At 37.7% G+C, this 12,064-nt stretch overlaps 1 protein-coding gene across 1 annotated transcript in view; it reads right to left on the reverse strand.

Moving 5' to 3' along the window:
* LOC106457732 (homeobox protein cut-like 1) overlaps positions 1 to 11,560 on the reverse strand; it is a 177,134-nt gene extending 165,574 nt beyond the window's left edge. Inside the window, exon 1 of the mRNA XM_013917178.2 lies at positions 11,460 to 11,560. The gene's annotated coding sequence lies outside the window, so the exon portion shown is untranslated. The remainder of the gene's footprint in view (positions 1 to 11,459) is intronic.
* Between the last annotated feature and the right edge of the window lie 504 nt (positions 11,561 to 12,064).

The raw sequence follows: 12,064 nt of genomic DNA on the forward strand, positions 1-12,064 counted from the left end.
CCGCAGACATATCGCTGTGCCACTGCGGGGCTATAAATAAGTTTGTTTGTTTTTGAATTTCACGTAAAGCTACACGAGGGCTATCTGCGCTAGCCGTCCCTAATTTAGTAGTGTAAGACTGGAGGGAAGGCACGAAATCATGAAACCACGAAATCATTCTGTTGGTAATGCACGGGTTATAATATCTTATTGTTTGTTTGTTTGTTTTGAATTTCGCGCAACGCTAATCGAGGGTTATATGCGCTAGCTATTCTTAATTTAGATATTTGTTTGTTTGTTCCAAGTTAAGCGCAAAGCTACACAATTGGCTATCTGTGATCTGCCCACCACGAGTATCGAAACCCGGTTTCTAGCGTCGAATGTCTGCAGACATACCGCTGTGCCACTGGAGGGCTAATTAGAAGAAATATACTAGAAGAAAGACTAACTCAAAGGCTTCTCTTTTACCAAAGAAAAATGAGATTGGCTGTCACCTTATAACGCCCTTAGACCTGATAGGGCGACAGTATTCGAATTCGCAACCCGCAGATTACGAGTCGAATACACTGCTCACCATACCATGCATATGTTACTTTATTAAGCTTCGTTTAGACACACTTAACTCAGAATTGAGTTGTCATATCAGCAGTGTGTGAAAATATTAATCAACTTTGAATTTATAAAATTCCACACCATCCACTCTATACTAGATTTAGAAGTACTTAACAAATGTATGAGAACTAGAGTAGTAACTGCCACTTTATACCTTCAGTTTAGAAGTCAAATATACTTTCTATTCCACAAGAAGACTTACAGATCAAGGTCATATGAATAAACGAGCAAGTGTATGGAAGGTCATTGACCTTTGTTGTGCTGTTGGCCTTTTACTTAGTTACAATAGTCGATTTGACTCTTTGTGTGCTCACTGTTTACTGTTCCCACCACAAGCAACTGAGCTTTTAAACTAAAACGTGGCCCGGCATGGCCAGGTGATTAGTGCGCTCGACTCGCAATCTGAGGGTCGCGGGTTCGAATCCCCGTCACACCAAACATGCTCGCCCTTTCAACCGTGGGGGCGTTATAATGTGACGGTCAATCCCACTATTCGTTGGTAAAAGAGTAGCCCAAGAGTTGGCGGTGGGTGGTGATGACTAGCTGCCTTCCCTCTAGTCTTACACTGCTAAATTAGGGACGGCTAGCGCAGATAGCCCTCGTGTAGCTTTGCGCGAAATTCAAAATAAACAAAACAAACAAATTCTTAAAAGTTATACACAAAACATTTTGTTTTTCGTTTGTATCAGACTTTCGCCCAAAGCTACACAAAAAGGGCTGTATATCTGAAGAGAATAAAAAGTATACCTTTCTGAACATTTGGCTTTGGGCTCTTTTTGAGCTTAAGGCCAAATGGTTTAAAATCGAAATGCCTGCCTAGGTATAACATAGCTTAATTTTGAGAAGACAGACTATAGATAAAGCAGCTAGTGAATAATTACCCACCGACAACTCTTGCGCTATTCTCATCTTATAGCGCACCCATGGCTTTGTTTGTTAAGTTAAGCACAAAGCTACACAATGGGCTATTTGTGCTTTGCCCCCACGGGTATCGAAACCCGGTTTCTAGTGTTGTAACTCCGCAGACATACCGCTGTGCCACTGGGGGGCCGCACCCATTGCATCAAACGTATTTTGGATGCAACGATTCGCGAACCATGGATCATAGAATTCGCAATCTAGACACGCTTAGATATGTGCCACGCCCGGCCCACGTGATGTTTTATCTTACTAGAAATTCTTGTTAAAATTCGTTAGAAGCTTATTTGAGAAACAAATAGCCCGAAATGTTAATATTGTTATTAAGCTTGCTCTTCTATAACTATGATGATTTCAAGAGAAAACGTTTTATTCATACAGATGAAGTTCCAAACGGATTTAGAAACTACAAATATGCTTTTATTTCTTAAAGAATCGGTCCGTTTCCTATCTTATCATCTGTGGACCATTTTTCTTTGTTGAACACGTCTTACGTACACGATAGGTCCGATCTCCCTCTATCTTGTGATTACGTTACTACAGTTGACTGAGTAAGAACGTTAAGTGTAACCGTATAACCAGACTATGTAATAATATATTCAACAACTCATTTATATTCATGTAAATTATTTAAATTGGGTATACTTTCCCACCAAGTATGCACACACGCACAAAAAAATCTATTTTCTCCCTACTTGTTTTTCAATTATTTCCTTAAGACTTTTTTTTTTTACTTATTGAATAGTAACAGCGAATGAAATTAAAACAGACGTTTCAAACGAACGGCCGCTACCTAACTGTTATATACCTTGATATTTTAAAAAAATTAGTTAATTCGGTGTTCAGTCAATCTCTCGGCTAGCATATATGAATATATTTCTATTGTGAACATAAGTAAGTGTACCTACCTTACTGAAAGTTTCATAAATTACACACACATCTAAATCCTTTTTTTTTCGTTTGTTTTCTAGAGCATTTGCATTCAACTTTTTTTTTCTTCTTGTCGCGTCCTATGCTTCCGAGTCAGCTTAAGTGATACATAAATCATCCAATATTTTTTTTTTAATAAACCATTCATTATCGGTTGGATCCACATTATATTGAAAACACTCGTTGTGGCCTCCCCGGTATGTCTGCGGACTTACAACGCTAGAATCCGGGTTTCGATACCCGTGGTGGGCAGAGCACAGATAGCCCATTGTGTAGCTTTGTGCTTAATTACAAACAAACAAACACTCGTTGTAGGCGATTGACCAAAGTAATGAATGGAAGCGGTCAGTTTCCGTGTATTTTATCTAGATGTTCACATTTTGTTACGCAACCCATATGCTACAATAAGCCTTGCAATCAACATACCCAATAGACCCACAAACAAGTTTGTACATAAATAGTTTAGAAAAATGTGTTTAAAAAGCCGATGTGCCGACAGATTTGAGCCTCTCGCTCAAGTCATGTACATTAAATTATGTACGGTTAGATAGGTTTAAAAAGGCGCTAAGAAACAAACCCTGACTGTCTCCATAGTAAAAAGCCTAGGTTGAAACCCGAATCATATTCGAGTCATGCTGACCAATTGGTAGCTTTTGAACTGCACGGGTTTAAACTACGAAATACGTATTAGTAGTCCCTAACATTTTTTGTACTAAACGATCATACTATGAAGCTTTAAATAATCATATTCGAGTCATGCTGACCAGTTGGTAGCTTTTGGACTGCACTTTAAAGCTTCATAGTATGATCGTTTAGTACAAAAAATGTTAGGGATTACTAATACGTATTTCGTAGTTGAAACCCGTGCAGTCCAAAAGCTACCAATTGGTCAGCATGACTCGAATATGATTCTTTAAAGCTTCATAGTATGATCGTTTAGTACAAAAATGTTAGGGATTACTAATACGTATTTCGTATAATCATTATAAAACAGGAAGAGAAAGATAACAACAGTGTTTAAAAACAAAACTGGTTTCCCAAATAAACTTCACGTTGCTGTACAATACACAGTATGTTTCCATTCTTGTAAAAGTAAGTTAAAACGTAAAACACGGTACAGCAAGTGTAGCAACCTCGTAAATGTTTTAGTTTTAACTAGTATTCACCCACCCGATGGCTGAACGGTAAAATCCGCGGTTCTTATCTTTGCGATGAACACATTGCAGATAGCCCTTTTTCGCAGAAGAGAGAGGAATGGGATGTATAGAAATTAGAGTCACATAATCAATACTTATTTAAATTACGAGCTAAGTCACCATCTGATAAAATTAAAGAAATAAACATAAGTTTATATTTTACTCTGAGTTAATTATTTATCGACATACAAAAAACACTATATATACATATATATCTAGCTACGTACATACATCTACCAACAAAGTATAGACTATGTATTGGTGAACGCTAGCTATCAACACCGTAAAAACTGTTTATTTGTGAACACTAGTTTCACACGTAAACCTATCAACACCGTAAAGACTGTCTATTGGTGAACACTCGCTACATACATACGTCTACCAACACCGTAAAGACTGTCTATTGGTGAATAATAGTGTAATCCTTTTCGTACAAAATCAATTAGAAGAAAACAATAGGGAGGGAGAACTATAGGTCAGCAACTGGGTAAATAAAATGGCAAACACTTATTTCTCATTACACCCACCCCCTCCCCCAAATAACGTTCATTCTCATAATAATGAACATTGAACTGATCTTGGCATCCCCTCGTTATTTATTGTTTGTACAGCTCCAAATCCTGGTTAGGTCATTACCAGTGGACGTTAGAACGTACAAAAGGAACAAGATAAAGGATCCTCAAACATCAAAGTATTGAGAGAATACATTGAGTTCAAGAAGAAATGCTGTGTTAATGGCGTCTATTTATCACGTTAAACGATATCTAAAGCATGGTTTATTCGGGTGAAATAGACTTAGAAAATAGATAACAGCTTTTGTATTTTTTAAATGATTTATTCATTTCATAAATATTTAGTAAAATAGAATTATTATTATTATTTTTTATATTAAAGTTATTTACTGGGTCGCGACTGGCCATCAATCTAATGGGTTCTGGGCCCGGCATGGCCAGGATGTTAAAGCGCTTGACTCAGAATCTGCGGGTTCGAATCCCCGTCCCACCAAACATGCTCGCCCTTTCAGCCGTGGGGGCGTTATAATGTGACGGTCGATCCCACTATTCTTTGGTAAAAGAGTAGCCCAAGAGTTGACGGTGGGTGGTGATGACGAGCTGTCGTCCCTCTAGTCTTACACTGCTAAATTAGGGACGGCTAGCGCAGATAGCCCTCGTGCAGCTTTACGCGAACTTTCAAACAAATCAAACTAATGGGTCCTGAGCCAAAATAAAGAAGAAAAAAAAAGAGGTTGAGAACCTCTGAAATAAAGCATCAGTGTATTGAAAGAGACATAAAAAAAACTTATCTCAACTGTTGGTCTATGAATTTCGCCACTGAATCTATCGAGTTGTGATACATAACGCAATGTTCTAACGACACATTTGCAGAGTTTAACTGCGACAAAGTGCCGACAAAATTCTTGCCATGAATTATAAAATTACTCGCATATTCGTTACCCCCACCCCCTCCGCAATAAGCAATAACCGCTTTGTTCCAATATCTTTCTTTCCTTCCACAGTATAATCTCATTTCCCACCAAACCATGCGCAGAGCCTTCCAAACCGAGTGTTACGAGTGCAGTCGACCGGAGAAAGCTGACTTAGGTCTCTAACAGAGCTTGTAGCTTCTAATATGCGACAGAAAGAAAACAACACGCACTTTTTTCCAGTGATGACTTCACTAAGGAAGTCTGCTTGGATTGCTGCTTCTCTTATTACAGCATGTAAGCTCCCCATTTTCAATGCCTTATTTTGTTTTCTAAATTTTCACTGAATGGGGGTGGGGGCATTAAATCGTCTTGTTATACAGACAGTCACAGTTTATATTCAATTCTATGGGTCAAATAACCCAAAGCGTTTCCACTAATGAGTATATGTTCATAAAAAAGTCTTTATTTTTTAAGGGGGGGGTAAATTTTTCATAAACAGGGTCCAGAGATCATCTTGTGCTGTCTATTTTAATGGGTCAGGAAAACCGCATTAATATTTTTAAAAGTCCAGTTTTAGTAATTCAAAACCTTAACACACCATCTCTGACTTGTATAGATAGTTATAAAAATTAACAGAACGACCGATCTGGGCCTCTACTTGTCAAAGAAGGTCACAGCGCCATCTACAACTGCACAAAACATTTGAAGAACAATTAGCATTCATAATATTGTAAGTGTAACAAAGCAAAACTACTGTTATAAAATATTGTAAATTCCCCACCCTTAGTCCATTGTTATGCAAATAGGGATCTAATGATCAGTAATGTGACCTGTAATGCAAATGATTAGTCATCCAGCCAACGCTATACACACACACACTCGTATATATATAGTGCTCTCATATAATTCTGTCACGATTGTCTCTTTTAAGTGAATTACAGAGTTTAAAGTGCACCAGATTTTTCAGAAAGCAAGGTTTGGCTTCAAAGTAGTTATTTATATGTTTCACTCATGTGGAGAGTCATCCTATGAATGAAATTCGCCCAATCACAATAACTGCTGTGAACTGCCTACAAGTGTCTTGAAAGTTTCGTTAGCAGAATGTGGCACTGGTTTCAAACGAATGGTACGATTACATTAATATCTGGACAAGACAAACCATACTTACAACACAAGCTAACGAATGCTGTTTTTCGATTTTGGCTCGCGGCAATTGTAGGGTACCTGCTGCGAGACTGAATCGGATGTTCACAGCCGCATTTGGACAGCGTGTTAGTATACAGATAGCTATAAAGAGTCATCAGAAGGCCAATAAGTATATCAGATGTTCAAGAAGATGTTCCGTTCACAGTAAGGAACGAACGGCTCATCTGCAATAGTGTCAAGATATTCTTATTACAGCGAGTGGTGCATTATACTTATTACAGCGAGTGGTACATTATACTTATTACAGAGAGTGGAGTATTTTACTTATTACAGCGAGTGGTACATTATACTTATTACAGCGTATGGTACATTATACTTATTCCAGCGAGTGGTACATTATACTTATTCCAGCGAGTGGAGCATTATACTTATTACAGCGAGTGGTACGTTATATTTATTACAGAGAGTGGAGTATTTTACTTATTACAGCGAGTGGTACATTATACTTATTACAGCGTATGGTACATTATACTTATTCCAGCGAGTGGAGCATTATACTTATTACAGCGAGTGGGCCATTTTACTTATTACAGCGAGTGGTACGTTATATTTATTACAGATAGTGGAGCATTACACTTATTACAGAAATTGGAGCAGTGTGCTTATTACATCGAGGGAGCATTATCCTTATTACAACGAGTGGTACATTATATTTATTACAGAGAGTGGTGCATTTTACTTATTACAGCGAGTGGTACATTATCCTTATTACAGCGAGTGGTACATTATCCTTATTACAACGAGTGGTACATTATATTTATTACAGAGAGTGGTGCATTTTACTTATTACAGCGAGTGGTACATTATCCTTATAACAGCGAGTGGTACATTATCCTTATTACAACGAGTGGTACATTATATTTATTACAGAGAGTGGTGCATTTTACTTATTACATGTAGTCGCACTTTATCCAGAGAAGAGGCGTTTACTCATCTGGAGAGAATCTAGATCTAGATCCAACCATCACCATCATAGATCATGAACAACATGGTGGTGGAAGTGTGGTGTGGGCAATGATAAGCAGTAGTGGTCATGCTAACCTCTGCATACTACAGAATGGTACCATTATTGCCACTTAGAGACCACACACACACTATGGCCGACACTTGTACTGCCACGTATTGGTACATTTGACTGTGACTTCAACTTAATGGATAATGAAGCTCTCCACCCTCACCATTACCACCACCACCACCACCACTGACCGACATAATTTACGAATAAGAAGATATTAACAAAATAAAGTGGTCTGCAAACTCTTCGGACTAATTTAATTCACAAATTCTGGAAGCCTTTTAGTTTACATTTTATAAAGAAAAAATAATAATCCGAGTGCACGTATGTGATGTAACGTGATTTAACTTCTTATAGACCAAGATCAATCTGATGATAGAAAGAATTAAAAGTCATTCAGAAAGTATTTATTTGGTGTTTTGAATGCAAAATATATATAGAGAGAATAAAAAAAAAAACTTCAACTCCCCGGTGTGTGCCAGATGTCTCCAGTTTACGTGTGTAACTATGAGTAAAGGCTGTATGTGCCATATATGACTCGTGTGTAACTATGAGTAAAGGCTGTATGTGCCATATATGACTCTTGTGACAATAAGAGGTTGAATTAATCACATTCTAAGTTGTTTTTTTTAAATTAAGTTAACATCGATCCTCGCGATCCTCCATTAATATTTGAAACTTCTAATAGGCGTGGCGTGGCAAAATAAATTTTATGAAAATAGCTTACAAAAATGAACAGACAGAAAATTAAGTGTTCACATAGAACAAAGACAGTGGGAAAACAAAAGCATTGTCCAGGTTTATAGTTCTTCACATCTCGTTGATAAAAATATGTAAACTGAGGTTCATTCTTTACACCTGGCTAAACATCAACAATTTAATAAAATCTACATGATATCTAATTGAATAACATTATGGTAATCCAACTTTTGACTCTCTCGAGATCATAACCCCTGGGCCTTCTTCTAGCAAAGCACTTTTTAACTGTTTTGAACTACCTGGATAACATATTTCTCCTTTCATAAAGAAGTCCCTTCCTCATCCTATTTTCAATGTCGAGGCCAACCGATCCCTAGATTGGGTGTCAAAACTGTTCAGTGGTAATCCAGTCTTGTGCATGTCCGGGTTTGAACCCAGTACCACTAGATTCCAGGCAAGAGCTCTATCATCTAAACTAAAAGGTTTAACCCCGTAGTTTTTAATAAATTGCTTTTTTTAACACTCAGACTTCCTGGCTACCATATTCTTCTCACACCACAAATATAGCTGGCTTTAGGCCTAATGTGAGTCGTGTGTTAATGCTTGTTTGTAGTTAAGCACAAAGCTACACAAAGTGCTATCTCTGCTCTTCCCACCACGGGTATCGAAACCCGGTTTCTAGCGGTATAAGTTCGCAGACATACTGCTGTGCCACTGTGGGTGAGGGGGGTGGGGGGTGAGTCGTGACCCGACCATTAATTTGGCGCCAATTTTTGTGTTGTGGATAATGTTTTCAAGACTCAACTAAAATATTAACTACTAACTACTTTTTTTTATTCGCGGGTTCGAATCCGCATCCCACCAAACATGCTCGCCCTTTCAGCCGTGGGGGCGTTATAATGTGACGGTCAATCCCACTATTCGTTGGTAAAAGCGTAGCCCAAGAGTTGGCGGTGGGTGGTGATGACTAGCTGCCTTCCCTCTAGTCTTACACTGTTAAATTAGGGACGGCTAGCGCAGATAGCCCTCGTGTAGCTTTGCGCGAAATTCCAAAAACAAACAAAACTTTTTTTATAAACAGTACTTTTTTCGGGGCCTGACCGTAGAAATGTACGATATCTTTAGTATCCCTGAGTAACTAAAAAACACAAACAGAAAATCATCAACAACATAAACCTATGTTTATTGTTTATATTTAGCTAAAGGTATAGAACTACAAAAACCTAGGTTGTACCTAACTGAATGTCAACTACATGAACACAGGTTTGGTGTTTATATTTAGTTGCAGTCTGGCTGTAAATGAGAAATTACGTGGACCTAGATTTGATGTCTATGTATAGCTACAGTCTAACACTAATGTGGGTGTATGCCTAATATTTTTTTGTGTGTGTTTGCTAGGGCTAAACCTAAGGAACCAGATAAACTATGGTTAAAAGATTATACGCGCACACCTACATATTCAACTTCATTGCTTATACGTAGCTATAGATTAAAAAACAACGATATTTAAATCTAGATTAATAACTAGAACTAAGTTTACTCTTTATTTATAGCTAAGTATAAGAAACAAGAGGGAATCCTCAACAGCCGCGGTACTTGAAATTATTTTAGGCAGGATTAGAGTAAATTGATCTGTGAAACCTTTTTTTCCCACCTTTTTTATTAGCTATATTTTTGTGCGCCATCAAGACCATGTGTGGAGCACGCGTATACCCGACAGGTTTGATAGTATAATGTCTTTGTTTGTTTGCAATAGATCATGGTGACAGGTTTGATAGAATAACGTGTTTGTTTGTTTGCTATAGATCATGGTGACAGGTTTGATAGAATAATGTGTTTGTTTGTTTGCTGTAGATCATGGTGACAGGTTTGATAGAATAATGTGTCTGTTTGTTTGCTATAGATCATGGTGACAGGTTTGATAGTATAATGTCTTTGTTTGTTTGCGATAGATCATGGTGACAGGTTTGATAGAATAATGTGTCTGTTTGTTTGCTATAGATCATGGTGACAGGTTTGATAGAATAATGTGTTTGTTTGTTTGCTATAGATCATGGTGACAGGTTTGATAGAATAATGTGTTTATTTGTTTGTAAATATTCGCGAAAGCTCTTCGAGAATTATTCGTGCTAGAAGGAAGGCAGCTAGTCAACACCACACCCGCCAACTGTTGGGATACTCTCGTCAGACCGAAAGGTGGGATTCGACCGTCATTCATATAACGCACCCACGGCTTTAAATTGCTTAGCGCAAATTTTTATTTTTTGGCAGAGCGCGAACAACGGAACCTCAGATCCACAGTCTGGAATGCTTACCACTGAGCCACGCCCGGCCCGTTGCAATGCGAAAGTTAAAATCTACTTCACCTGTTAAGTAAGTCAAAGGTCTTAAGAATGTTCCACAAAGTTGTTAATAACTTTTACCGAGACTTTAGTACGCGAATTCACTTATTAACGTACACATTAAGTTCAGCCTCAAAATAACCGTAAAAAACGAAGAGATTTTGAACCGTGAATTAATAAGAAAACCACACTAAAGTGCGTCTTTTACGTGACCTCACGCACAAACAAGATAACCGTGAAAAACGAAGAGATTTTGAACCGTGAATTAATAAGAAAACCACACTAAAGTGCGTCTTTTACGTGACCTCACGCACAAACAAGAGAACAAAAAAAAATCCGAAACGTTGACGGCTGAAGTAACCCATTAGGTAACACTGAGTTTTTTTTATAAAATCAATAGTGTGTTTCGTGAATCTATATATACGCACTTTACTGAAATAGCAGAAATCCTGGTTTGACAATAACGTTAACGTTTCAGATGATAAGTCTACACAAAAAATGGTCGCAAGTAGAAAGTTTTTTATTTTTTCATTTAATTAAGCTATAGCAGACAAAGGTGTCTGTTCATTTCCTACACACTAACGATATAAAGTTAATTACATAAACACGTTAATTAACTCTTAAAGTATTTTGTTTCGTTAAGGATGTTATATACCCTGTCAAAACTAATGTCCCTGCAGACTGTTAAAACTAGCAGTGGGACTGAGCACACAGCAGCTAATAAGAAATCGTGATGTAAACATTAATAGCGATATGATCAAAAGTGCAAGGTGTAAAACAAGCCGTGAAATGGAATACCTGATATTTGAGATGTATATGACTATACTGAAAAAGGCGAGTAGCTATCTATTGAACAGATCGTATTTCATTTGCAACTGTTGATAAGATAACCCTAACCCTACGCGATACCACGCTTTGAGAACGCGTAGCGAGCGACTCGAAACAGACTGGATTTCTGACGATTGAAAAGCGCAGGCATGCATCAGTGCTGGGGTTGACGCACATCAGCGTTTTTCCCGTTAACTCCGACGATTCAGTGCCCGAGTTATTTATTACGTTATTAAGTAGATCCGTCTCTATTGTCACTAAAACTCTGAACAACAAGATGGATTAAATGCATGAACAATACAACTTACCATCCCAAGGTGAAGAACGCGGTATTTCACACTTCAGAAACAGACGAGCAATTCTTCTACGGAGCAACAGCGACCCATGCTGTTCTACGATCTGATACAAATTGTGCGATGAGACTGTCGGTGCGAGGTTTATGCGTGCACTGCCTACTTCAAGCGTGGGTGGATAGGGGGCGTCCCAAAAGTTCATAAATTCGAATGTAAAATGTGATAAATGTTTACTCCATTAAATTGTGATTTCCCAAATGCTCCATTTAAGCAGGATGTTTCTTAGATGGCCTTGCACAGTATATACTTTCTGAGCTGTTTATATTGGGAATATGTTAATACCGCCAAGTACTGACATTCTAACTTGACGTAACTGAGTCACAGAAGATAACGAATATTTACAAACACAAGTACATCGGATATTTTATTGCTATTAAAACAAATAAATTTATAGAGAAAATATTAATATTTGGAATAGTGTAGAAAATTAAATTGGCCAAAAAATAAAAATTATTTTGATCTTATGCCTTTTATGCAAGCCACTCGAAGCATTGGCGCTTCCACATCTACAATTCAAAATTATCTTAACCCAACAATTCTATTCTAATGAAATATTTTTC

This window comes from Limulus polyphemus, unplaced genomic scaffold (genome assembly GCF_000517525.1).
Source record: "Limulus polyphemus unplaced genomic scaffold, Limulus_polyphemus-2.1.2 Scaffold366, whole genome shotgun sequence".
Lineage (NCBI taxonomy): Eukaryota > Metazoa > Arthropoda > Merostomata > Xiphosura > Limulidae > Limulus > Limulus polyphemus.